The sequence below is a fragment of the Ochotona curzoniae genome, unplaced genomic scaffold (assembly GCF_017591425.1).
Source record: "Ochotona curzoniae isolate NIBS_2020 unplaced genomic scaffold, NIBS_Ocur_1.0 contig_64, whole genome shotgun sequence".
In the NCBI taxonomy this organism is placed as follows: domain Eukaryota; kingdom Metazoa; phylum Chordata; class Mammalia; order Lagomorpha; family Ochotonidae; genus Ochotona; species Ochotona curzoniae.
Genome location: NW_024466502.1, coordinates 50,446,393 through 50,472,492, shown reverse-complemented (window position 1 = coordinate 50,472,492; position 26,100 = coordinate 50,446,393). Strand labels below are relative to the sequence as shown.

At 40.0% G+C, this 26,100-nt stretch overlaps 1 pseudogene; it reads right to left on the bottom strand.

Annotated features, from left to right (window-relative positions):
- Positions 1 to 3,715: 3,715 nt before the first annotated feature.
- On the bottom strand, positions 3,716 to 25,556 carry LOC121163547 (annotated as a pseudogene).
- Between the last annotated feature and the right edge of the window lie 544 nt (positions 25,557 to 26,100).

The following is a 26,100-nucleotide window of genomic DNA, read 5'->3' as shown; positions in this document are numbered from 1 at the left end:
CAAAGGAAAGCAGAAAGCAATGCAATCTCTGAGCTTAGTGAATATATGAAGAAGGCTTTTAGCTGACAGATTCCCCTGGACAGAAGTCCTCACATGAAGTGGAAGCATTTTTTTTCTTGCATGAAGTCTTTTGAAAAACACATGAATTATCATATTTTGAGGATCTTGTAGTGAATATATTTTCACAAAAATTTCTGCCAAGAACGTTTGCATATATCATGCACATACACAGTGCGCTTGAAATCAAGCCCAGCACAAAGTCATTTCCCAGTGGATATGGTTGCTCAAGCTTACTCTGGATCAGACAGTTGTGGGAGTCCTTAGAAAACTTGCATTTTTGTTAACAGAATTGTTAAACAAACTTATCGTTCTGTTCACGGAGTGAAATGATTTCTGGGTAATCTAACATCAAATTCGACAGAATTTTAACTTTATACAAAGCTCCCAGTGGCAGCCACAGAATTCCTCTTCTCCCCATAATTAGAACCAAGTACTCAATCTTATTATGGTTTGGCATTGTAATTAATAAACTCTTTTCAGCTTGCTCTTATAAACTGTGTTGCTGTGTGAATGTGATCTGTTCTTATGTAGTCCAAATTCATCCATCTGTAAAATGTGCAAATTAATATTCTTCCTGCTCAAGACTTTTAAAAGACTTTTGCATGTAATGAAGTAGTGATACATGTTAATTCAGCGAATGATAATAAAATGGTCTAAAATAATTCATTAAATCTTTAAGCCTTTTGTTTTCAAGTTTGTGAGAACCACATGTGATGTTACCAACACATACAATTTGTTCAGAGCAGTCAATGGTTTGCAAATGACAGACAACACTACCCAGTAAAGTATGTCTCTCTCTCTCTCTCTCTCTCTTTCTATATATATATATTAAACTATGTATTAAACTAAGTCCAAGGTTTTATTTATAACTTTCCAAATCAATGTTTTCTTTTTAAATTTAGGATTTAATAAGCAACAAATATGCTTTCACTTGTTAGTGTACTGTTGACCTTTCCAAAAAGTCAGAAATTTAAGGAAAGTATCTGAAAGTGTAAATTAGTAATTATCACTTTGAGATTCTAGACTTGCTTGGGCAACAAATTCAATTTAAAGTAAAGTGAAGGGAGAAATCGAGAGGTTGATTGCCTTTTAAAACAGAAAATCAACATGGCTTGTTCAAGTTTCCAAATTGCTTTTGGTACTTTAGTGGCTCAAAGAACAAACAATATTATTTACCTCTGTAAATCAGAAAAGCCTTAGTGATTTTCACTTTGTTTCACTGTGATGAAGTGACTTGATTGAAAAACTATGTTCCTGCTTAGGACTTGAGTCATAGACCCTTGGAGAGCTGAGCTTGTGTCCAACACCATTGATAGCCTCCTTCCTTTAACTGCTTGACATTCCGTGTTGGTTGAGTGAATTACAGAGTGGGATCTGAACTTTCTTTAAATATCAGATTTTATTGTTAAACTTTAACTAAAATGCTTCAAAACTATGTGCATTATATATACATATATGTAACTTAAGTATGCTAAAAATAAGCAAAAAATTAACTGAAGACTTAAAAATGAATCATAGCATCAGTTACTGAGAAAATTTAGAACCAGCAAAAATTAGAATAAAAATCTACCATCTGTCTGGCTTGTGCAAAAGCCAATCCCTCCAGCATTTCTTGGTAAGTAAGATTTACATCTGCTATGAATAGATGATTGTGAAATGGTTGTGTTTTGGGAGGTGGTGATTGTCTCTAGAAACCATTGCGGCAATTACAGATAATAAATATTATCCAGTGTAATTCATAATCTGTTCAAACTGTTTTATGCAAATATATTTTTGTATAGCAGTGAAATGATTTTCTTGCCATAGTTACAGATAATGCATTGGGTATTTTATTCAGACAGAATTCTTGTTCCTTCTTGAAAAAAAGAAATACTTTTTTTTTGTAGTTATAACTATTAGTATCTTTACATTCAAGAAATCTGTTCTAAATGACAAGTGATAAATCCGTAGTTTCAGAATTTTCAAATATCTGCAACCCACATTGAAAATTCTTAACTTCAATCTCAAAGCAGGGTTCAGATCTTCATTTCTCCATACTCACCTATCTGTTCTCCAGCAAAATGAGAAAATAGTGTGACTATACTTCCATTTTGCATTGCCTCCTGTTTTTCTTATGTCCTGTAACCTGATCCTGTCGAGAGGTGACAGATCACATCCCCTCTTCTCATCATTTATGACTGTCACCTCCTGCCAAATCTACCTCTGCTTTGTGCCCACAGCAGGCTGACTCCCAGTGCACACCCACCTCTCTGTTCAAGGGTGAGGGAGTCTCTTATTTTTTTTTAAGATTTATTTATTTCTATTGCAAAGTCAGACATACAGAAAGGAGGAGAGACAGGAAGATCTTTAGTCCATTCTTTCGCTCCCCAAGCGGCCGCAACAGCCTGAGCTGAGCCAAAGCCAGGAGCCAGGAACTTCTTCCAGATCTCCCACGTGGGTGCAGGGTCTCAAGGCTTTGGGCCGTCTTCAACTGCTTTCCCAGGCCACAAGCAGGGAGCTGGTTGGGAAGAGGGGCTGCTGGGATTAGGACTGGTGCCCATATGGGATCCCGGCAGATATAAAGTGAGAACTTTAGAAGCTAGGCCACCACGCTGAGCCTGAGTCTTATTTTTTGAACAAGTTTTCCAGATGAAACTTACTAGTGTTATTATCTGTGCTCATTCTCTTTAACCGTTTCTCACAGAGCCCCCTGTTCTACAAAAGGGTCACCTGGGTGCTTTCTTGATAACTGGCTTTTCTGATAGGATACAATTTCCATTTATCACCCTCAGGATGTTGACTTCTTTCCAGTCCTGGAAATATAGTTCAAGGTTTCTTTTCCAAGAAATCTTCCCAAACTTGTCCATCTTGGGGTAATTCATCTTTCCTTTCCTAAATACTAGAAAGATTATTGTCTCTGCTCTTACTGATAACTAATGTATCAGGGGTACGACAGATGGAGCTTCTGCCATGCAGTTCCACCCTGGATGCTTTGCACAGATGACAATGGTAGAAATAGGGAGTTAGCGAAATCCACTTGTTCATATTGCATGATGGTCAAAGTAGTTAGTTTTGTGTTTAAAACCATGTTACCTAGTATGAAACTTCATACCTTTGAAAAAATATTTTAGAAGGAGGCTGGATTTGAGAGGGAGAGAGTGAGAGGGAGGGAGGGATTCTATATTTTGGTCCACACTGCAGATATCTGCATTAGCAGATTCTGTGTCAGTCAAATTTATAGCTGGAAACTCAATACAGGTTTTCCATGCAGGTGGCAGGAACCGAATTCCTTGAGCTCCCACCATTGTCTCACAAAGTCCACATAAGCAGCAAGCTTGAATCAGGAGCCACAGGCAGGCATTGAACCCAGACACTGTGATATGAAATACAGGTATCCTAACTGTGAGATTAAACTCCTGCCCATCATACACCTTTTTTTAGATCAGTAGAAAATAGTTTTGATCAAAGGACTGTACATTTTCTTTCCAAATATCTTACTTTCTAGTAGGAAATGACACTGTGATTCATTTTACTACAGGTAACATATGACAAAATATTTACAGAAAATTATTAAAAATAACTTGAACACAAAAGGGAAGATGAGATGCACTGATTTTCTGGGAGTCTCTGTGCCCACAGCACAAAAAAGTCAGAAGAAACACCTAAGATTCCCCTGTCACAGCAGCCCTTCCATCTCTTTCATGAAAGCTTCATAAACAACATTCCTAGTTTGTGTGGTCACAGGAGCAGCAGGACCAGACTTGGGGACTGCTTTGGCAAGAGGCACAGCAACATCCTCCTCCTGGCTCGGCAAGGGAGCTGGTGGGAAAAGCCCAGGTGGGGCAGGTCCAAATGGAGGCACCAAAGGTGGGCCTGTTCATGCCAGGACAAGGTGTAAGGGTGCCAGGAGGCGCAGGTAGAGGTCTAGCCTTGGTGGGGACGTCAATGGGGCAGAGGGACAGGAGTAAGACCTTGGGTGTGCACCTGGAAGTAAATGTCAGGGCCAAGGCTCTTGGATTCCTGGTATTACGGGTGGCCTCAGGAATGGTGGAGCCCCTAGAGGTGGACTGGAAGGAAGGCAGGTAGGTGATCCAGAAGGTTGTAAAGGCAGAACAGGTGGTGGTCCAAGAGGAGGGGGTGCTGGCATGGGAGGGGCTTGTATCTGAGAGCAAGGACCAGACTGGGGATGAGCCTGCTGCTGCGAAGATGCACATGTGCCATCAGGATTGGAATCTTCTTGATACTGTTCTTATGATGGCTTTCCTGTTGCTGAATCATCAGAATCATCGTTATCATCCTCTGAAAATTCCTCCACTTCTCTTCCCTTCTCAGGGATTTCTGACCTGACATTTGGAGCATCATGGCTTGAAGAGGCATCAAGCCCTTCATGTTCTTTTTTCCTTGGTTTTCTAGGCAAATAAGAAAGTTGTACACTTAGATTGGAACTTTTTCTTCATTGTTGCCTCGTTCACTGTCATGATGCACACATTCATCCCCCGCTCCATCTGATCTGTCAATGTCACTGTGGTCATTTTTATCTTGACCAATGTCTTCAGGATAGCCATTGTCTTCACCTATGTTGGAAACATCATCCTATTCATGACCCCTCTGAACATGTGCAGGACTATACAGCCTGTCTTCTCATCTACGATGGGGAAGATCCAGGGCAAAGCTCACTTTGCTGCCTCACACCTGTAAGACCCAAGGCAATGGTGGACACAAGGGAAGGGTCAGGAGCTTTTCTACAGTGGGCAAACTTGGAACACCAAGAGGAATTATAGAAACTCTTCAGGTTGGAAGTCCATGGGCTGAAGTTTTCCTAAAGATGAAGCAGGCAGAATAGGTGGTGGTCCAAGAGGTGGGGGTGCTGGCATGGCAGGGTTTTGTAGGGATGCCTGGAGGTGCCTTGGTGGGAGTCCCCAAGGTGAAGGGACAGGAGAAAGACCTGGAGGTAAGACCTGGTGGTAAAGACCTGGTGGTAAACGTTGGGGTAAAGGCCCTCGGGGTCCTGGCATTCCAGGTGGTCTCGGAAATGGAGGAGTCCTGGAGGTGGGCTGGGAGGAAGGCAGGTAGGTGGGTCAGAAGTTTGTAAAGGCAGAGCAGGTGGTGTTCCAAGAGGAGGGAGTGCAGATTTATTTTTTGAACTCTTTCTGTGGGGCCTCCATTGGTCACACTTTCTATCTGCTTTCAAGTCCCCGTTCACAGGCAAACTTGGTCCAATGAGCCATTATTCATACATGTGGATTGCTGACTAATGGTCAATAGCTACATCATACATTTTTTGTTTATAACTTTAATAGATCAACCTAGATATTACAAATTGGGCACAAAGAGCATGTCTTTGATTATGAATTCCCACTTATCATTTGTGGGGGAATTCATATTTAATGGACAATGATAGATATATGCTTCTAGTAATGATGGTGATTTTTTTTGTCCAAATAAATGATAAATAAGTAAGCCAGTGATAGAACTATAAAAGCAGATGCTAAAGTTCTCAGGCACATATGCATGGTGGATTCTTTCACATGGATGGAATACTGTCTTCACTGGATGTAAGTAGTTTGTATTCTCCTGACTCTTTAAAAATTCTTTTCAACATTATTTGTTAATTAAAATGTAACACAAAACTAAAACACATAATTTTGGTGCCCTAGTATTAATGATTAAATACCCCCAATTGTATAGATAGTTACTGATTCATTACAAAAATGACCTCTCAATTCCAGTCATAGAACTAATTGTTGGGCCTGGCACGGTGGCCTAGTGGTTAAAGTCCTCGCCTTGAACATGCTGAGATCCCATATGGGTGCCGGTTCTAGTCCCAGCAGCTCCACTTTCCATCCAGCTCCCTGTTATGGCCTGCGAAAACAGTCGAGGACGGCCCAAGACCTTGGGACCCTGTGCCTGAGTGGGAGACCTGGAGGAAGTTCCTGGCTCCTGGCTCCGGATCAGTGCAGCTTTGGCCGTTGTAGTCATTGGGGAGTGAATCATCAGACGGAAGATCTTCCCTTGTGTCTCTCCTCCTTTCTGTATATTTGACATTGTGATAAAAATAAAATAAATCTTAAAAAAAGAACTAATTGTTAAAGGGATTGTTGGATTATAAAAAAATTGTGTGTTTGTAGTCTAGATCACATAAGAAAAACTGAGACTTAAAACTTCTCCTGAGAGATGATCCTATTGCAAATATTGAAGAAAAACTTGCGTTGTGTAGACATTCTACATAACTTTTTACAGAATTCTCTCCACTGAGTCTAAAGGAGAATGTTAGTGTGCTTTGAGTGGGAGATTATTTTCAGATTGTGATTATTTCTATGATTAATTCTTAACAAACTTCTCAAAAATTAAAGCCTCTAAGAATTGTTGGTTAGAGTATGTGACTGAATGTAAAAAATGAATATGAAGATTGGCCAGTATGCTAGACACTGTAAACAGGATTCAAAGGAGTTTTTAAAGTTGCCTTTTTCATAAGTTTATTTCCATTCAATCACAAGTAACCCATCTTAGGTAATGTTAGTAAGATGAATGCAACTTGATCATCAGAGGTAAGAAACTAGTGGGTCCATAAAGTTACTAAAACTTTCCACATTTTTTTTTTGGTTAACACAGGATAAGTTTCTGTGAAAAATGAGTCTTCAGCCATGGTTGAAGATGCTGGAAAAACAGACTCTTGAAAACCTAGACAATTCTGGAGAAATCATTAACCCACTGTAATTTTGGTCAGATTCAAGACAAACTGAGAATATCATTCTGTCCAAAACATAGATCTGGGCTGTCTGACATGTACTGGCAAGGATGGGGGTTTCTCTCTTGGAGCTACAACTTAGCTAGATCTTGATTCTAAACAATCCATTACTCAAGAGCAAGAGCAAGGATTTTTGTTTGAATTACGGATCACATCTGATGTTATTGCTTGACTACCACCTCAGTGAACTTATGTTTAACATACTCATATTAACACATTCATTCATTCATTCAATTGATCCTTTTAAAAGTATTCATTTATTCATTAAAAAAGACAGAATTAAAAGAGAATTTAAAAAGACAGAGAGAGAGGGAGAGAGAGAGAAAGATGGCTGGAGCTAGGCCAGTTCAAACCCAGGAAACAGAAATTTCTTCTGGGTCTTCCACATGGATACATGGATATAGGGACTCAAGGATGTGGGCCATCCTCCTCTGCTTTCCAAGCAAATTCTTTTTTTTTTTTTTTGTCATGGTCATTGATTTTTTTGTTAATTAAAAAATTTTTTTGGTGATTTTTACATAAATGATTAGGGGGTAAAGAGCCAAGGCCTACAGGAAAGTGTGTGAGACCATAGTTTCCATATTCTCTTTTTGGTCCTTCCTATGTCTGGGAAAAGAGGGTGCAAAGGGTCAAGGGCTACAGGAAAGTGGGTGAGACTGCTGCTTCCACATTCTGTTTTGTTTTCTTCCTGCCTCTGGGGGAACTGGGGAGAGAGAAGGGGAGAAGCCATCCCAGCCTCTGTGCTGTGAGAAGGAGACCAGCCACCTGACGCCATCCCAGAGTGCCTGAGATGGGGCAAGCTCCAAGGGTTCTGCTCAAGAGGTATTGATGGTTCCACAGTTCTGAATTACTGCCAGCTTTGCCACTCCAAGCACGATGAAATCTTTCCAGAATCCATTGGCTGACATAGTTCACCTTTCAGTCTCCGTTTGCCCAGATATTTACTGCCAACACTTGGTTGCAGTAGTTGATCAATTTGTTCCATCCTCTGTCCTCTATTACGGTATCAGATATCTTGAGCAAGCTTCAACGCACTGCCGTAATCCCCATGTGCACTGGGATATGCTGTCCATTGCTCCGTCTAAGCCACTGAGGAGGCTCAGCTCTGACACACGCACTCCACGGTGAGATCATGGAACCTGCAATTCTCTCCATGATTGAGTTCTGAATCCAGTGATTCAGTTGGGGAGAATCCTCACAAAAAACTTACTTCATTTGAGGTATTCCCAGACCTGATTCTTGTGTGGGCTTGCCAATATAGGGTATGGCACTGTCTATTGCACACACTGCTAGTTGCAATTGCTGGGTCAGTTCTGTCTCCAGCCCTGCCTTCTATGCAACTTATGGAGTGTTGGAGCCCCACCTGATCCTGCCTACTGCACACTCGGCCCTCACGCAAATCAGTGGGAGCTGCAACCTACTCGGAGCAACCCGCAATAACCCCCACCAGGCCCACCCCTTGCCCTGGTTCCTGAGCTTGCTGGTTTGTAGACTGGTCCAGTCAATCCCCAATCCCATTCAGCTCTCATACATGTCAATAGGCACTGATGGCCCAGTTCAACCTAACCAGCCCCACTATCGAGCCCACACTGTCGGGGGCTGTCACTTTCTTTCTAGCCATGCCTGCTCCCATTCTGGTTATCATGCTCACCAGTCAGAGTGGCAACTCAAGATGCAGATGCCACTATTTCCCTAATGGGTCCTCTCCCACTCCTGGACTTTGCACTCTCCAGGTGGTTCTGCAGTGTAACTTGTCAGAATTTACCCCCTGTGCCAGCATCTGCCAGCTGATGCTGCAGCAAAGCCCAACCAACCCACACTCTGGCTTGTGTATGCACCAGTAGAAGTAGTCAACCCAGCCTGGCTTTCCCCTGATCCAGCTCACATGCAGGTCAACAGGTTTTGTGTCCCTGCTTGGACTGGTCTGCCCCATCCTAGCTCTCGTGCTCTCCAGTGAGAGTGGTGGTCCAGCAGCGGATTTCCACACAGCCCCCCCCCCCCACCTACTGGATTTGCACCCACCCTCCCTGGTTTCATGTGTGCTAGTTGGGTTCTGTGGCCCAATCTGGCATGGCCCACCTCGCCTTGGCATTTGCCAGTGGGTACCATAGCCTGGCCAGGCCCAGCCTACCTTCAATTCCAGCTCATGCTGGTGGGGGATATAGCCTAGCCCAGCCCAGCTGTCCTCCAGTCCTGGACCTCATGTGAACTGGCTTGTATTATGGCCTAAACCGGCTTGATCCACACTCCATTCTGGCCCTCAGATTCACCAGCAGGTGATATGAACTGGCCCAGCATGGTCCGCGCCTCACCTGAGCCAAATGTATTCTGGTGGGTACCATTATCTGTTCAGGTCTGGGCTGCTCCCTATCATGATTCTTGTGTTCACCTGCAGGGACAATGTACCAACAGAGGAGTTTTCCAAACTCCTCCATCAGAGCCTCTCCCAGTGCCAGATCTCATGCCCACCGGTAGGTTCATGGACCAGCCATACTTAGACCACCTCCTGTCCTAGCAGGAATAGTGGCCTTTCTTGACTGGCCCTCACTGATTCCAGTTTTTACCATTGGGTGTTATATAGCCCATCCAAGCCTGACCCATACCCAGACACAGCTCACTCATGGCTCAGCAGGGGTAGACACTAGCCTGCCCTATGCCCACTCTGGGTCTAATGAGCATCAATGAGTGTTAAAGTTTAGCCCAATCTGGCACACCACAGATCCAGTCCAAATTGTCCATATTTGTGCCGAGGGATGCTGCAGTCATGTCCAGAACAGATAGTGATGCCCACTCCAGTCCTTGCACTTATCCGGTGGGAACCACAACCCAACCAGGGCATCCATTTAGCTTGCCAACAAGGCCTGTTCCCAAACATAGATCTTGCATATGACACTGGTTGCTCTGACCCAGCTGATGTAGTCACTCACCTGTCTTGGCTTTTGTCTTGAATGCTGTGGCCTGGCCTATCCCAGCCTGACCCTAGTCCCAACTCTTGCTGGTGGTTGCTGGCACCTGGCCCTACTTAGTCTGTTCCTGTTATTGGCTCACTTAAATTGGCAAGTGTGACAACATAGCCCTGCATGACCTGCATTTTATCTTGGTTTCTGCATTCACCAGTGGGCTAAGGTTTGCTCAGCCCTGCCTGGTCTGTCCCCTTCCAAAACCAACCCATACACTTGCCAACCAATGGAGCTACCTTGCCCAACTTGCCTGACCCTCAGGTCTGAACTACATGTTCATCAGTGGGAGCTATGACCCCGTAGGGGAGTTACCCAGGTCCCCCAACCCGGCCCACTCCCAGACCCAGTTCTCACACGTGCTAGCAGGTGCTAGGCCCTTGCCTGGAATAGACTGCTCTTCCAGCTTGGCTTTTTTATGAGCTGGTGGATGTTGTGGCTCAGCCCACCCCACACCCTGTTTTAAGATGCAAATGTGGGTGCTACAACCTGGACCTGCCCAGCCTCTTCTCGGTCCCAGTACCTGTGAGTGTTAGCAGGTTCTATGATCATACCTAGTTCAGTCCACCACCACCCAACCCTTGAGCTAACCAGAGGAGTCTGTATTTCCACAGGATTGGGCCCACATATCCCTTGTGGAATCTACCCCCGGACTTGGTTCTCTTGCATGCTGGTTAGTGTCATGGCTCTGCCTAATGTGACCTGTTCCTTGTTCTGACACTCAGTCAGGTACTGGGATCTAGTTTTGCCAGACAGGCCAATAGCTCTAGCTTTTGCGTGGACTGGTGTGTGGTGGTCAGTGATGTTTTGCACTTAAAAGCCCATCTCGGGACTCCCATGTGGACTGATAATCAGTCTGACCCATAAAGATCTTCCAATCTCTACCCTTCAAACCACCAGGTCTCAGTCCCCTCACTTACCTGCAAGTACAGTAGCCTTGTTTTAGGGTGTCTCTCAGGATTCATTCCTCACCTACACATATGGTGGCCTTATCCATGGATGTCCTTAGGCAGTAGTAATTCCTGAACCCCAAGTCCCCAGAGCTCATCAGTGGGCAGCCAGGGACAGACTCTGGTGCTGTTTTGAGTTCTGGTTGCTAGACTTCTTGTCCATCTTTCTGCTAATGTGCCCGAGGAAGCAGAAGATGATGGCCCAAGTGCTTGGGAGACTCGGATGTAGCTAACTGTTGATTTGTGGCTTGGCCTGGCCCAACATTGTTCATTGTGGCCATTTGGGGAATGGACCACAATGTTGGAGAATTCTCTCTCTCTCCAACCTCTCCCACTTAACTCTGCCTTTTAAATAAATAAAATCAATCTTTAAAAAGAAAAAGTTCATTTTTGAGTGCATTAAGTTTGGACATATGCACAGACGTACGTAAAAGGAAGATTTGTGGATCTGGAGTTGTAATGTATCAGGTCATGCTGCTGACTGTTACACTGGCATCCCAAAACATAATGCACATTTGAGTTTGGGTTGCTTTGCTTCCTTCTCAACATCTTGGTAATAGAATCAAAAAATTAAGTGGAGGTGGTCAAAGTTCCTTGGTCCCTGTGACAAGCCCCTGGCTGTGGGAGATTTTTATGGAGTTTCAGACCTTTGCTTCATCCTGGTCCAGCCCCCATTTTTTATACTCATCTATCAAGTGAACCAGTGGATGAAATATCTCTTTCTCTGAATCTTTTTTCTCTTCATCACTTTTCCTTCTAAATAGTATAGAACAAATCTTTTAAAATCCAACAGAAATGTTTGCGTGGGTAGTTAGATGTATAATTGTGAAGATTCAAGAAAAGTATCCACCTGGAGTGGGAGCAGTGTGTGTTCAGGCTGTGCCTAAGGCTGGGGGGCTAGCTTAGGTCTCTGGAAGGCTCACAGACCATGAAATTAGGATGACAAAAGTTTGTGAGTAAAATAAAAATGCAGGAGAAGGTGTTTTTATCTCACATTATTTGCAAATTATTTTGTATAAAATCAGAAATTCATTTGTTCTAACTCACAGTTACATATTCATTATTAGATATGTATTTAGTGTTCATCATGCACAAATCAGCTATTAAGAATGCAATGAGGAACAAGAGTCATGCTTGTGTGAATGATTTTGTACTATAAAGTCCATCTATAGTGCAATTAAAAGATCCAAGTCCACTATGATAGCAATGTAAATTTTAATATATTTATTTCACCCATATTACCTGTCTTTTAACTTATGCATCTTTACAGGGTAATGGCAAATACTGTGATGCTGAAATTATCTAATGTATGCCTCTAAATGCTTGTTTTGACTATAAAACAGTGATTACCTGAATAGAAATCATATTTGAGAATAAATATGTTAAGGCTGTGAGTACAGCTCAGTATTTTTGAAAAATCAACTATCTTCAAATAACAGGAAATAGGATATATTTTATTTTAGTCTTCCAGACTCAGAATGCTGAAGGTTCAAGGAAAACTTGGCTTTGTAATACTTGGCTAATTGTCTTTATGAAATAAATTTTGGAGAAAATAGAACTAATTAATTATAGTTCAGGCCAAGAGTGACTGAAAAGAAATTAATTGCATTTTTATCTTTCCATTTAGTTTATAAGTATGGTTTTATAACTCATGAGACAAGGTAGGCCTTATTAAATCTAATGGGATGAAGAAATTTGAACTTCTAAGGAGAAGGAGTTTTAGGGATGGAGCAGGAGGTAAGATGAAGGCATATTGATGGCAATGTTTATTTGCAGTGCATAAACCTGTCATAATCTGTTTGTGACTGATCCAGAGCCTGGCCCTTTTCTCCTGTAACAAGGTTGTTTCCTGAGGGACAGCCAAGCCTGCGGCCAGAGCGCTGCCAGCCAGACAGGCTTTTCCTGGCCTGGAGAGGCCATCATCCAGTCCAGGCCAGAGAGTGAGACATTAATGAGTTTCTATTTGAAAGGTTGTAAAATTACTGGAAAGAGAAATTGGACAAATGCTCTGATCTTTTCTAGACATTTACAAATCTGAAGATCAAGTTGATACATTTTTTTTCTATCCCATAGAACCCATTGGACAGGTTAGAACATATTTCCATATGATTTTTGATTTAAGCTCAATACACAGAACGCTTTACAATTAGCCCACAAGGTCCCTGTTTATTTAACAATTTGGTTTTTAATACAATTTCATACTGTGTGATGGTGTTCGTGCTGGGTGTAGATAAATTAACTAGGGTTAAATGTCCTCAGGAGACCTATGTTCTCCTGTGGGGAGGCAGACATTAAGAAAATAGTCTCTCAAATGATTGATTATAATATGAAACCAAGAACATGCAACAATAACTGGAAAAGCTCTCAGTTTTTGCAATTAAGCTATTGCTAACCTGTTGGAAACAGAAGGTCCAGTTTCAGAAAAACGTGTGACCTAGAAAACACGTTTACTTTGGAATGAGAGGCGCTTGGATGTTTGCTTCCTAATGCCTGGCTGACCTATGACTCAATTCTGGCAACTCCTTTCTATTTGTCTTTTGGTATACTGTATGTCTAGTGGCCCTTGCCTGTTACTGTACTGAGAGGTTACTGTTCTCTAAATGGTCACATAAGACACAGATAAATCTCATATCCTGCCGTTGAAGCTGGTGTGAAGAGGAAACGTTACTGCCAGCAATCTCAAGTTCCAACCACAATGGATTTCCTGTGTTTTCCTATGCTCTCATGTGCCTAGGTTGAGGGCATTGGGTGATGTTTCCTTAATTAAAAAAATAAGTGTTTGTTCTCATAAATAAAAACACTTTTTATTGCTCTGTTACAACTGGTGTCATTCAATGTGAGCTTGTATAGGGAGAACCTATACAAGTATATGGTGGGGCTGCTGGATTTTATAAACTCCTTACTCTGTTCTGCGCACCTTCTCCCACAGATTTAATCCTAATCAATCATGACTTCTAACCTCGGGGAATATTATTTCTTATCCCTTTAAAGCTCTGGAATGACCAAAAGTTACCCTAGTAAGATCAGACTAGTGCAAACATGAGGGAAACAATCAAAGAAACGTTTTAAACCAGTCCGCACTCCAGGACTCTGCAGCATGTGTTCTTAACAGAATGAGGGTCCAATGGATTCCTGGCCTTCGCTGAGTAGTTTTTGTTTGAGAGCAATTAAAAGTTCATTTGAAAAGAAAAGCAATGGATCCAGAGAAAGTGATTTACAAGAAGGATTCTTTTGAATCTCACTTGTAGTTTGTTATGATGACTGTAGGGCAGAGGGCATCTTTGGACCTTATAAGTTCATTGAACAAGTTGGATACCTGTTGCCAAAAGATAGCACTATTGTTCTTTCTCATAGCTCCCCTCTAGACTCTCTTTGTCAAACAGTTCTTTCATTGCCTGCCTCTTGTTCAGCCAGTAGGATATTTCAGGTTACTCCTAAACTGTGAGAAGTCCATGTCAGTGTCATCACAACGTGCCCCACTCTTGAGCGTTTGCAGATTCCTCTCTTCTGCAAAGCAGGTGCATTTCAGGCTGTGATTCAAGGAAGGCAATATCACCACTGTCTTTTCTGTCTTTCCAAATTCTTTCTACTCATTGTTCTGTAGGGTTGTGGCTCTTCTGTGTTCAGACAGGAGTGAGAAGAGATATAATACATAAAAAGATCTTGTTGACCTATATCTGATGTCTACTGCAAGTTATTGGTTCAAAATGATGGTGATTTTTGTTGTTATTGTTGTTGCTAAGGAGTATGTGTTACTGTTTGAAAGACCTTCCCTAAGTTCCTCAGTGCATCCTCCTTGTTTGGAATCCTCATTTAACCACAGAGAACATCAGACAGCCTTGAAAGTACCGGCCATTCCTAGAATGCAAGGCTTTCCTTGCAATGGTGCCTTACAGCAACTGAATAATGCAGTCTGTATCTTGCCGGAAAGACCAATCCTAGTATAAACAAGCCTGAAATTTTACAGCAAAATAAATAATTTTTTTTTCATAGCTCAAGCCACCCATTTCTTCTCCCCTAAGATGACAAAAAAGGTGTCATACTGAGAAATCCCCCAAATGTATCCTTACTCTTACAGTATTCAAAGTCTTATTTGAATACTTATTTAACAGATTCATATTTTCTATTCATTTAGTTTGGAGATAAGTGATGAACTGAAACTAATAGAACTTTCTTAAAAATGTTAGTTTGCCTTTCATAGGGACCTTCTTGTTCAAAATATCTCAAGTAATTAGGAGACTCAGAAGTAGTTCCTGGCTCTTGGAAACAACGTGGTCCAGCCCTGGCTATTGTAGTCATTTCTCTCTCTCTTTCTCTCTCTCCTCCCCCCCCCTCCTTCCCTCTCTCTCTTTCTTTCTGTCTTACTCTGCCCTTCAAATAAATTACATCTTTAAAACACACACACACACATACACGACCAGTTTGGGGGTACAGTAAGCTAATTCTCCATTTGTAGCATGGGCATTCCATATGTGCACTGGTTCAGTCCTGATTGCTTCATGTCCAATGCAGCTCTCTGTTTATGGCATGGGAAAACAGCAGAGGATTGCTCAAGTTCTTCATGCTCCCTGCACTTGGAAGAAGCTCCTGGATCCAAGTTTCAGATTAGCCGAATTCTGGAGACAGACAGACAGACAGACACACACACACACACACACACACACACACACACACACACACACACACACACTCACACACACACACACACACAAATACACACACATAACTTAATCAGGTTTTTAAAAAGTACAGAAGTAGTCTATTACTTTTTTTACTCCTCAAATGTGAGAGGTGTTCAGAAAGATTATGGAAAACATGCACTATGCAAAAGTATGCATGTATTTCAGAATTGTTTTACACCGAAATAGTGTGTTTCAACTCTATTTCCACTAACTTCAAGGTACTTTTGCACTGAGCAGAGGAAGTTCTCAGAAAATGGAAAATTGTATATTTAAAAATACACTGTGTAATTGTTATTTTAATGCTAGCTTCTAATATTTATTTATTTATTTATTTATTTTTAAAGATGTATTGATTTTCATTTGACAGGCAGATTTACAGAGAGAAGGAGAGGCAGAAGGATCTTCAATGTACTGCTTCACTCCCCAAATTGCTGCAGTGGCCAGAGCCGAGCCTTTCTGAAACCAAGAGACCGTATTCTGTTACACTAACATGAGTCTGGGACTCATTAAGTCTGAAATCAAGTATAAGGAGGGCATGAGGAACCCAGTTTGATTCTCTTCTACCTAGAATATGTTTTCTGTGTTTTGTTCATGGCTGCACTACTTCTCAAAAAAGAGAAAAATGAAAACACATCAAGACTGACTCTAATCCTGGACTATCTCAATGCCCTTCTATTATAAACTTTACTACCTCATCAGAACGATTATATCAGAGTATCACACAAGCCTATGAGCACTCAGAAGCATAACAGAAAGAGGTCCCCTTGTAAGAATGATTCTCTTGCCTGTTTTTCATCTGATGTTAAGCCAGTGTTAATGTTGCAGTATATTGTCTCGGAATACTGCGGACAAAGGTCACAGGTGTTCGAGGACATTTCTGTTGGTTTTGCACTTTCCCAAAAGAGTCACCCAGAATAGATCTCCCCATAAAGAAAAGCCTTATGCTTAATTGATGGTTGAATTAAATATAACTATACATAATTATTGTAGCTAACAATTTCCTAATATTTAGAAGATATGTTTCAAAAGATCTGTGTGTTTGGAGGTACTTTTCAAGAAAATAGACATGGAAAGTACCTTTGCAGAGAAAATTATTTCATGTTCTGTGACATTTACCCAGTATTGTACATTCCAGAGGAATGAAGGAACCAACACTTTGACACGCTGTGTACATGTTTCTTGAGATGTGATTCTTTTCCACTGCTGCTTCCAAACATTAAGTAACTACTGTTAATGACTTGACAATATTTTGGGAAGATGTATTTCTAAGATTTGAAACTTCTGAAACCAGTTACAATCTCTCTGCAAATCAAGACATAGGTCTCTAAATTCTGGGAACAAAATTATTTGTATTCTTAAAACATATAAACGTAGATTTAACTGGGAACTTTCATGTTGTAATACTTTAACTATTTCTGTCTATATTGAAGATAAAAACTTAATTTATTGTGTTGAGAAGAAAAAATGTGGTGTATTTCACCGCTGCTATCAAGCTTAGATTTTTTCCCCCTTTCTTCCTTCGTTACCAGAAATGGAACCCTTCCTTTAACCCTGCAAGTAGACCAAGAATATTCACAGAATTACTAACTGCTTGGAACCAAGGCCTCCTCTACTGCTTCCATTAGGCATTACTTATTAAACATATTGGAACTGTACACTAATTAAATTTTACTGATTAGATTTTACTGAGAACTATACCTGAATGCAAACTTTCGCAATTGATTATTGTTGGAGATTTCAAATCTCAATGCCCTCTGCTAACTACTAGGCCCCATGATAACATTTTTAACAATAGTACCGATGTATGAAAGTGAAACACTCCTTTGGAAAAGCCAAATAGGTTCAGATGATGGGATCAAGAAAATTCTTTGTCAGGGAATGTTGAGAAATAATATGAATGTGGCAAAGATGGCTCTGTGTGTTAGTCCCAAGGTTGTTACTTTCTTTGAGGAAAACAGAATAGGTAGAAAGCGAAATAATAAAATTATTAAAAATCCATATTTAATTATTTAAAAAAGTAGTCCTAGAAGAACGACTTTAGATAGTCATAACTTGCTTTCTTGCTTGCTTTCTAAAACACTTAGCATTTCCCAGTCTGCAAATCTCCAGGAGAGAAAGACTCCATGCTGCTGTTATCCATTGAAATTTCCTGGTCCAGGGACTCCACCCTTTGCTATGAGGGGCATATACCTCTGACCTCTGAGCGCACCGTGCAGTGTCTCTTCCTGACTCCTGCACGAGGCTGCCTGCATCTCAGCATCTCGTCAGATTGCTACTGTGAGGGACCACCTTCACCCCTGGAAACTTGCCTGAATATCACCAAATAAAAGTTGTGCATTATTGCTGCTTGTCATTTTGTTTCTCCTTGATTACCTCCTAAATTTTCAATTTTCTTCTTCATTTTAAAATTATTTTTTTTTTTACCAGAGATAACATGGCAGCTGAACCAATCCAATGCCAGGAGTCAGGAATCTCTTCCAGTTTCCAACATAACTCCAGGGTTCCAAGGCTTTGGGTCATCCTCCTCTGCTCTCCCATGCCACAGCCAGGGAACCTGTTAGGAAGTGGAGCAATCAGAACACAAACCAGCACCCATATGGGATTCCGGCACTTGCAAGGGGAGGATCAGCCAATTATTGAGTCATCACCCTGGGCCCTATGTCACTTTCATTTATAAATGAGTTCTTTTCTAGCTGGACTGACAGGCTTTTGTTTGCTTCATTTTGTTTTTCTTTTAGAATTTGAACTATATGTGTGGATTCTTTCCTGACTTGTAGGCTTTCTGTTGATAAAATTGTTCTTCCTTGAACTTTGAGCTACCCTTTCTTTCTTGCAAATGTTACAATATTGTCTTTGTATTGCTTTTGAAATGTTGACTTTACTATGTCTTGCTAAGGCTGTATTCTGATCATTCCTATGTAGGGTTCCATGCACTTCCTATATTTTAATGTCTTACCTTTATCCAAATTGAGAAAAATTTTGGCTATTTTATTGAATAGATTTTCTTAGCCATTCTTCTTTTCCATACCTTCTCCTAAAATTTATTTATTTTGGTGTTTTGCTGATTTCTCTTAGATTCTGAACAGTTCTCATTCTTTCTAATTTGTTGCTGCCTTGATTGTGTTTGTGACAGATATTTCAAAGATTTTTCTTCTAGATCTGATATTCTACCTCTGTTTCAACAAACTGCTGCTAAGTCTTTTCATTGTGTTTTTAAAAATGTGACTTCTTAAATACATAATTTCTAAGTTTTTGTTTGTTTTGTTTTCAATATCTGCTGAATTCTTCATGCATGTTGTATATTATTTTCTTAATTTAATTGAATTGTTTCTCTGTAGTTCTGAGTAACCTTGCAATCATTCTTCACATTCTTTTTCAGGCATTTCCTCAATCTCCCTCTCTTCACGTCCAAAATTGACGCTTTGTTGTGTTCATTTTGAGTAGTTACTTTGCCTTCCATGTTCTTGCTTGTTATGTTTCTGCATTTCTTTTTCTGCACCTGTGGGAGCCCTTATCTGTATCATTTCTGGACAGTTTTTTTTTTCCTGATCCAAAGCTTTATTCCTGAATGCCTAAGGCTTATACTTGAGTTCCAGGGGTGGAGTCTGGGTTCTGTCATTTTTAGTTGGGAAAGTTGCCCAGAGTAATACCCAAGATGGGTGTGGTAGGACGCCTCTGGCTACAGTCAGCAAGGGGAGTGGATTTTGAATCCGGAGTGTTTGTGGTTCCAATTTTTCTCTGTGCCAGGAAGAACTGGTGGATTCAAAGCTTATGGTAAGCTCATGATGACAACACAGTTGACCTACGCAGGTGTAGTGTGAACACATCTAGTGCAGTAATTGAATCTATACTGTGTCCTCCAAGCTCAGTGTGAAATCCATTTGCAGTGTTTAGGGAATGAGTTTCTGCAATCAGATGGAGCGGGTGCATATGAACCCAGAGGCAACCAGGGTTGTTAGGAAAGGGGAGGCTAAGAGAACAAGGACAGCTACTGATTCCAACAGAGCATCCTCCTTATTTCCAAATTGCTAGGTGTTATCTTTCCTGCCTTAGCCTCCTTTCCTGCTGTAGTCAGAATAGTACCAGGCACTGCTGTTTCCCTGCCTGGCTCACCTGTACTCAGAGGACTCGATTCTACCCTGTGAGAATGTAGTCCTTAAAAATAGAGCTCCTTTGGAGTGTTTTCGTGGAGAAGGCAAACGCTGGACCTCAGCAATGTGGCCGTCTTGAATTAGCTGCCTGAATGTATCAAGAACTTACCTGGCCTTCAGGTGAACTGGGAAAGAACCTCTGAGTGAATCCTCGTCAAGCTGTGATAACTTTGATTCAGAGAAGTTAAGGAAATCATGTAGAGTCACAGGACCAAAAGTTATGAGGATGTGTGGACATTTCCGGAAGCACAGTTGAAAAATAGAGGCAGCTAGTGGAGAGAGAGCCATGCCTTCCTTTTCTTTTAACTTTTTTATAGATCATTTCATTCATTTATAAACACTATTCTGAGGAGGTACTTAATTAATGGCACAAATCAGTTTTAAGAACAACAACTGAAAAGGAAACTTAGTCTGCCAAAAGTCATTCTTTTTGAAAGCCTCATACTGAGTTGCCCTTTCATTATATCTATTTCTCTTTAGTGAGCAGATGAGATTAATTGTCAGATAAAGTTCTCTCAAGAGTTTTCTTGGAGAATAAGAGCCATTTGGATCAAGGTTGTAGTCCCTTCCTAGGGCAACCTGTATTCACTGGCACTTTTGTTTGAACTTGAAGCAAGCTTTACTTTCCAACTTCACTCACTGGACCAAAGAAGAAGAAAAGATGAAGACAAAGAAGAAGAAAAGAATAAAGGAAGTGGGGGTGGGGAGAAGGCGTGCAAGAAGAAAAGACGGAAAATAAAAACCAGAGAAAAGACTGAACAGAATTATTTTTTAGTTCTTATTTTCTGTTTCACAGTGTTTGAGGTATAGCGTTTTCCCATTTTCCTCCCTTTATTACTTTCCTAATGCCCCTCGTTATGGACTCCTGTATTTTAAAACTGTATAGTCTCAACTCTGGCGTTTTGCTCTTTACATACATGACATTGTAGGTATAAGCAATGGTAGAGTCCAGTATACTGTTGTCCAGGTGTATTTAATAGTTTTGTTTGGGGTCTTATTTTATTCAGGAGTAGAGATGCATATTGCAGTTCTTTGATTCCTGCTACCGTTGTCTCTATTACATGATTGGTTTATGAGATTACACACACACACACACTTGTTTACCTTTACATATTTTCATACTGTGTTTTGAATAAAAGTTGTCTTAAATCAGAAAGAACATACTGTATTTATCATTTGGGGATTGGTTTACTTCACTGAACATAATGAACTTCCGTTGGGATCACTTTGTTGCAAATGTCAGCATTTCATGCTTTTTTAATGACTGAACAGTGTTCCATAGAGTTCATGCACCACAGGTTTTTGTTTTTACAATCCTCTTTCAATGGACATCTAGGTTGTTTCCATGTCTTTGCCATTGTTGATTGTGTAGCAATGAATATAGGGATGTAGATAGCTTTCTTGTATGTAGGTATCACTTTTTTTGAAATATTCCTAAGAGTGGGATGGCTGGGTCATATGCTAGATGAATTTTCAGTTGCCTAAGCACTCTCCATACTGTGTTCCATAGTGGTTGCACAAGAATACACTCCCACCAGCAGTGAAGTAGGCTTTTTCTAATCCCTTAGTTTTCCTATTTAGTCTTTGTTGTATTGTTTCTTCACTTACATGAGTTTTGAGAGCATCCTTCCAGCAAATCATTGGGAATTCAACACTGTCCCCTTAAAATGTCCAAATGCATATTCTACTTCATATACTAGTTATAAAAATTACACAGTATAGTGTATACAGAGGGTGGTAGATGTTGCTAGTTACTTTATGTTCCTGTAGCTATCTTTCTACATTTATAAAATCAGTTTAATCATCTTGTTATATGAATTTAAAATGTTTTAAATGTTCTGCAGTGCAAAGTAAATAGTTGACCAGGAAAGAGACAATCCAAAGGCGGAGAAAAAATATATGTGGCCATGTGACTGATAAGAGGTTAATATTCAAATTATATAAGTAACTCTAATCAACAGCAGGAAATCATAATAACCTGATTCAAGCTAGATAAATCATTTGCATACACAGATCTCAAAAGAATATCGGTGTTGTAATATAGTTGGTAAAGCCATTGCTTGCAATAGTCAAGAAAGGGGGGGGGGGCAATAAAAGTGTCCATTATGAGACTCTGGATAAATAAATGCAGTGTGAATACTTTTCAGTTATTAAAATATTGAAATTAAAATATTGAAATTCTGTTATTTGTGGTAAAATGGTTGTAACCAGAAGCATTAACTTGAGTGAAATAATTCAGACATATGAGTATAAATATGGCATGCTTCCCTATATCTGATGGAACTTATCTAAGAAAAATCCTGAATATGAATAAAGAATATTGATTATTAGAGGCTTAGAAGATTAAAAAGGATTTAGGGAGCTTGAATTTTAAAAATGAACAATGTTGAGTGTGGTGTACACATTGTGATAAATGTGATAACACCACATATGAATAAGAAGGAAGCTAACTGTATGACTTATGGGAGCTGTTTATATAGCTTCCCAATTCGTGTTTGACAAGCTTAGAACTATTCTGAATGAAATTTCAATTGAAGAATAGATTTAGAAAAAAATGGGAAAAATCATACTGAGGAATTAGGTTGAAGTTTTAAATTATTCATATAGGTTAGATATACCTTCATTGTACAGGAAGGATTGAACAATGGTTTTAAAAAGTAGAAATTAATACACTCAGTGGAAACATGTGAGCCTCTGCAAAAGTCCTTAGGTGGGCACCTATCTAGTGTGCTGGAGAAATAGCAGACACTGATGCAAAGCAGGTGAAAGAACAAGACCATAGAGGAAATGATACACCCTTATAAGTAATTTAGCTAATACTGCAGCTGAATCGGGACACTGCGGAATTTTAAGAAGTATCACACGGTCTTACTAACACTTTAAAAGAAACTATGAGTTTGTTTTGTCAAGAATAGAATGAAGAAGGGAACAACAAATGTGAGACCAGTTATTAGATACTGTGACAATCCATGCGAAAAAAATACAGTGGTGGTTTAAACTGAATGAAATGGTGGGATCTGCATGTGCCTTGAGTTAGAGCCAATAGTGCTTTCCAAGAGATTGGAATGAAGGTTCAAGAGAAAGAATAGACACAGGAATCACTTCAAGAGTTTTAAGTCTGAAGAAATTCAATTACAGAATTACTTGGTGTTCCAATGGTTGTAGTATATAATGGCTCTCTTGAGGAAAGCCACTGAGAGATAGATAGCATTTCAAGCCTTGAGTCTGGATGAGATTACCAGGGAGGGCATATAGATAAAAAAGTAGCTTTTAGAGAATTCTTCCATTATCAAGGGAGGCGAAGAGTTAAGCAAGGCGATAGAAGGTGCTATAATGAAGAGGTCAGATGTGAGAGGCATGTGTACCTAGGGAGAGGCATTGAGCACATGTGTTACATGCTGAAAGGCAGGGTTTGAAAATCAAACATTGCGTTTAATAACCAGGAAATCATTGGAAAACTTAAAATGAACTGTAATTACAATGAAGTTGTTAATGTGTTTACAGAACATGACTAGTGCACCATGGATGAAGCTGACTGTAGATTTAATGCAAAAACAGAGAAAATGGGAGAGCAGCATACAGGCAATGGGGATGTGTCGGAAAGCTAGAGCTCAGGATTGGAAACCATATCAGGAATGGCTTTTTGTCTCTGTAATTTAGCAAAGTGCAAATTGATGGTCTAGACGAGGCATAGGCACAAGCATGTGAATGCTGAATGGCTGCATGAGACTCGAGATCACAAGCGGATGGTGCTTTCTGACTTAGCCAGTGAATATTGCATGACTTTTTTTTTTATTGGTTTACCTGAAAATAAGGTTAAATATTTCATAAGCATCAAATTATTTACTATAATTAAGGTAAAATGGTGGTGGAAAGCTGAAGTATTTGGATTCAAAATTAACTTATAGTTTTATCCTAGTAGCTTTAAATGTTATAAATCTCTCAATACACAAAAATGTTAATCTTTGCAGTTTTCAAGTAAGCTTCTGCATATAGACATATACTTATTCAGATTTATTTATTTATCAATATGAAATTGAGAAAGACACAAACCCAGAGAGAGAGGAGAGAGTTCTCTCATCAGCCTGTTTATTCCTGAAATATTTGCAACAGCCAAAGCTAAATCTGTTAAATCTGGTAGCCATAAAATCAATCCAGGTGTCCCATGTGGATGTCAGAGAGTTAGCCACTTGAGTTTATGACTTGCTGCATTTTACAATCTCTATTCTAGGAAGCTGGAATTGAGCATAGCTGGCATTTGAACCAAGGTTTCTCTTGTATATTGCGGGCTCCCAACAGGTGGTTCAACTACTAAGCCGGACATATACACATATGTTTGCATTCTTAGCCTGTCCCTGAATTTAGAGAGAAATTTATTATACAGAAAAATTTGCAAAGTAAATAAGTCACTATATTTTTATAGAAGCAGCTTACATAAAAGTGGAAGGAATTAATAAAAGATCAAGCACAACAGGTTCTAATTTTGTGCTTTTATGAGTATTTAGTTTAATGTATGGCTTAAACTTGGAGATGTTAGGGGAATACATGGCTATTAAAATTATCACATACATAGGACCAGCTATTTTTAGAAGCTGAAGGGGGTAATTTGAAATGGAAATTGCTGGTAAGATGTTGAAATGGGCAACTGAATATCCACATTGGTTTCACCAATGGCATGGATGATTAAAAATGTGGGAATCCAAGACCTGCTCTTGTATATTAATACAGGGCTTGCCCAGGTCATCACAAAGCCTGGGTGGCTGTTGGAGAAGCAATGGCTAAAATTTATCCCTGTTTTGTTCCTTTTCTAAAATATATTCTTTATATATATGAATACCCATTAAATTGTGGGAATGGAAATCTGTGTTGTTGATTAATTACACTATCAATTGGCATTGAAGACAGTTATTCATATTACAGCCAAGGGAATCTTAGAAAAATAGTATTTGGCCAGAACTGATGTCAGAGTTCCTAGATCAGACATTGGTTCTACCAATTCTACAGACTCTGTGAAGTTTTAGTTTCTTCTTTTCTTCATAGAACATATAATTTTGAGAAATAAGTGGAACTATATGTAGGAGGCAATTGTCAGAGAATCAGTCCATTTATCTTTTTCTCATATAGAGGAGTTTTGGGAAGCCATTCCTATTCATACCTTTGGCAGCCCAGGCAATAGAAAATAGCAACAGTCAAGCTAGACTCCCCAAAATATTCTGCTGTGTCCCTGACTTGACCCTTGTCATGACTTCAAGTTCTAGGGGAGAGAACTTTCAAGGGTGAGGGTGTATACCTCAAGAAAATATCTCATTCCAGGATGGAATCTCACTTTTCTTTGCCTGACAGCGCCTCTGAAGGTCACATCCTGCTTGACACAGGCCTCCTGGAGAATAAGAGAAATTATAGACACAGTTACCCAATTAATAGTTTTATGGTTTCTCCTGTTGGTGACTGGCAATTGGGTTGCAGTTGGTGGACCTTCCCCTTAGTCTCAGCTTAACACTTGGCTACAAAGTTTTGCTTGACATCCCAGGGCAAAACACAGGTCTTGGGTGTTCCCATGCATCCACTTAGACCCCAAGAGTAACCCATGGGAGAGACAAATGCCCAACCTTGAGAAAACAAGAATTCCTGCCAGTTTCTCCTTCATCACTTTGTGCCATTGTTAGCGTAGTTCATTGTATGTATAGTCTTGTTCTTGTGCCAATACTAGCTTAGTTGAGTTAGTAGTTTTTCATGCTAGTGTAAGGTTAAAAGCCACTAACAGTGGGCCATCATTGCTGCTCCACTCTTCCCCTTGCTGTGGTTACAGGGCAGGCTACCGGCCAGTGAATAATATCCATATATTATACATATGTACATGCTTTATATAATATTCACCTGAACTTCGTTAGGACAGATGGTGTTGGGCCTGATTTGTTAGAATTGTTTGAACAGAAGCAGATTTTAAATATTGTGAAGTAACATTTGTTTAACTTTACCTGGAGTTGAGTGCCCAGATCCAATGAGCTTGAAATGTCATCTGACACCATGGCTCTGTTTGCTTTTCCAAAATTCCTCTTCTGTCCATTCCCTTGATTTTTCATCAAAACACGATTGTATGATCAACTTGATTTCTAGTAGGCAGAAAGAAATACTTATTAATGAATGCTTTCATAGACTTCATGTATATCATTTTGAAAAATTTGGGCTAAATGCAATCAAACTACCAAAAAAAGCCTCATGGTTTAAAAAATAATATTTTAAATAAATGTACATACATTTGAATAATAGAAATTCAACATCTAAATAATAATGAAGAAATTAGAGAAAAGACTATATAAAAGTGGTAGTTGAAACAATGAAAGGAATGGAGGGGTGAAGGAAGTGTGAGTGTGTTTTTGAACTGTACATTTGGAATGCGTAAAATCTCTCTTGTTATTAATAAAAGCAAAGAGAACATAAAAAAGTGAGGCTGTGGCTTATAGTTATCCTCTTATATCCTCTTTTCTTCTCTCACTTGGCCTTTAGTTGTTCATCGACACAGTGACTGCAATCCGACCCACAGCCTGCTGTGTTGGTTGTCTGGAAGTCTGC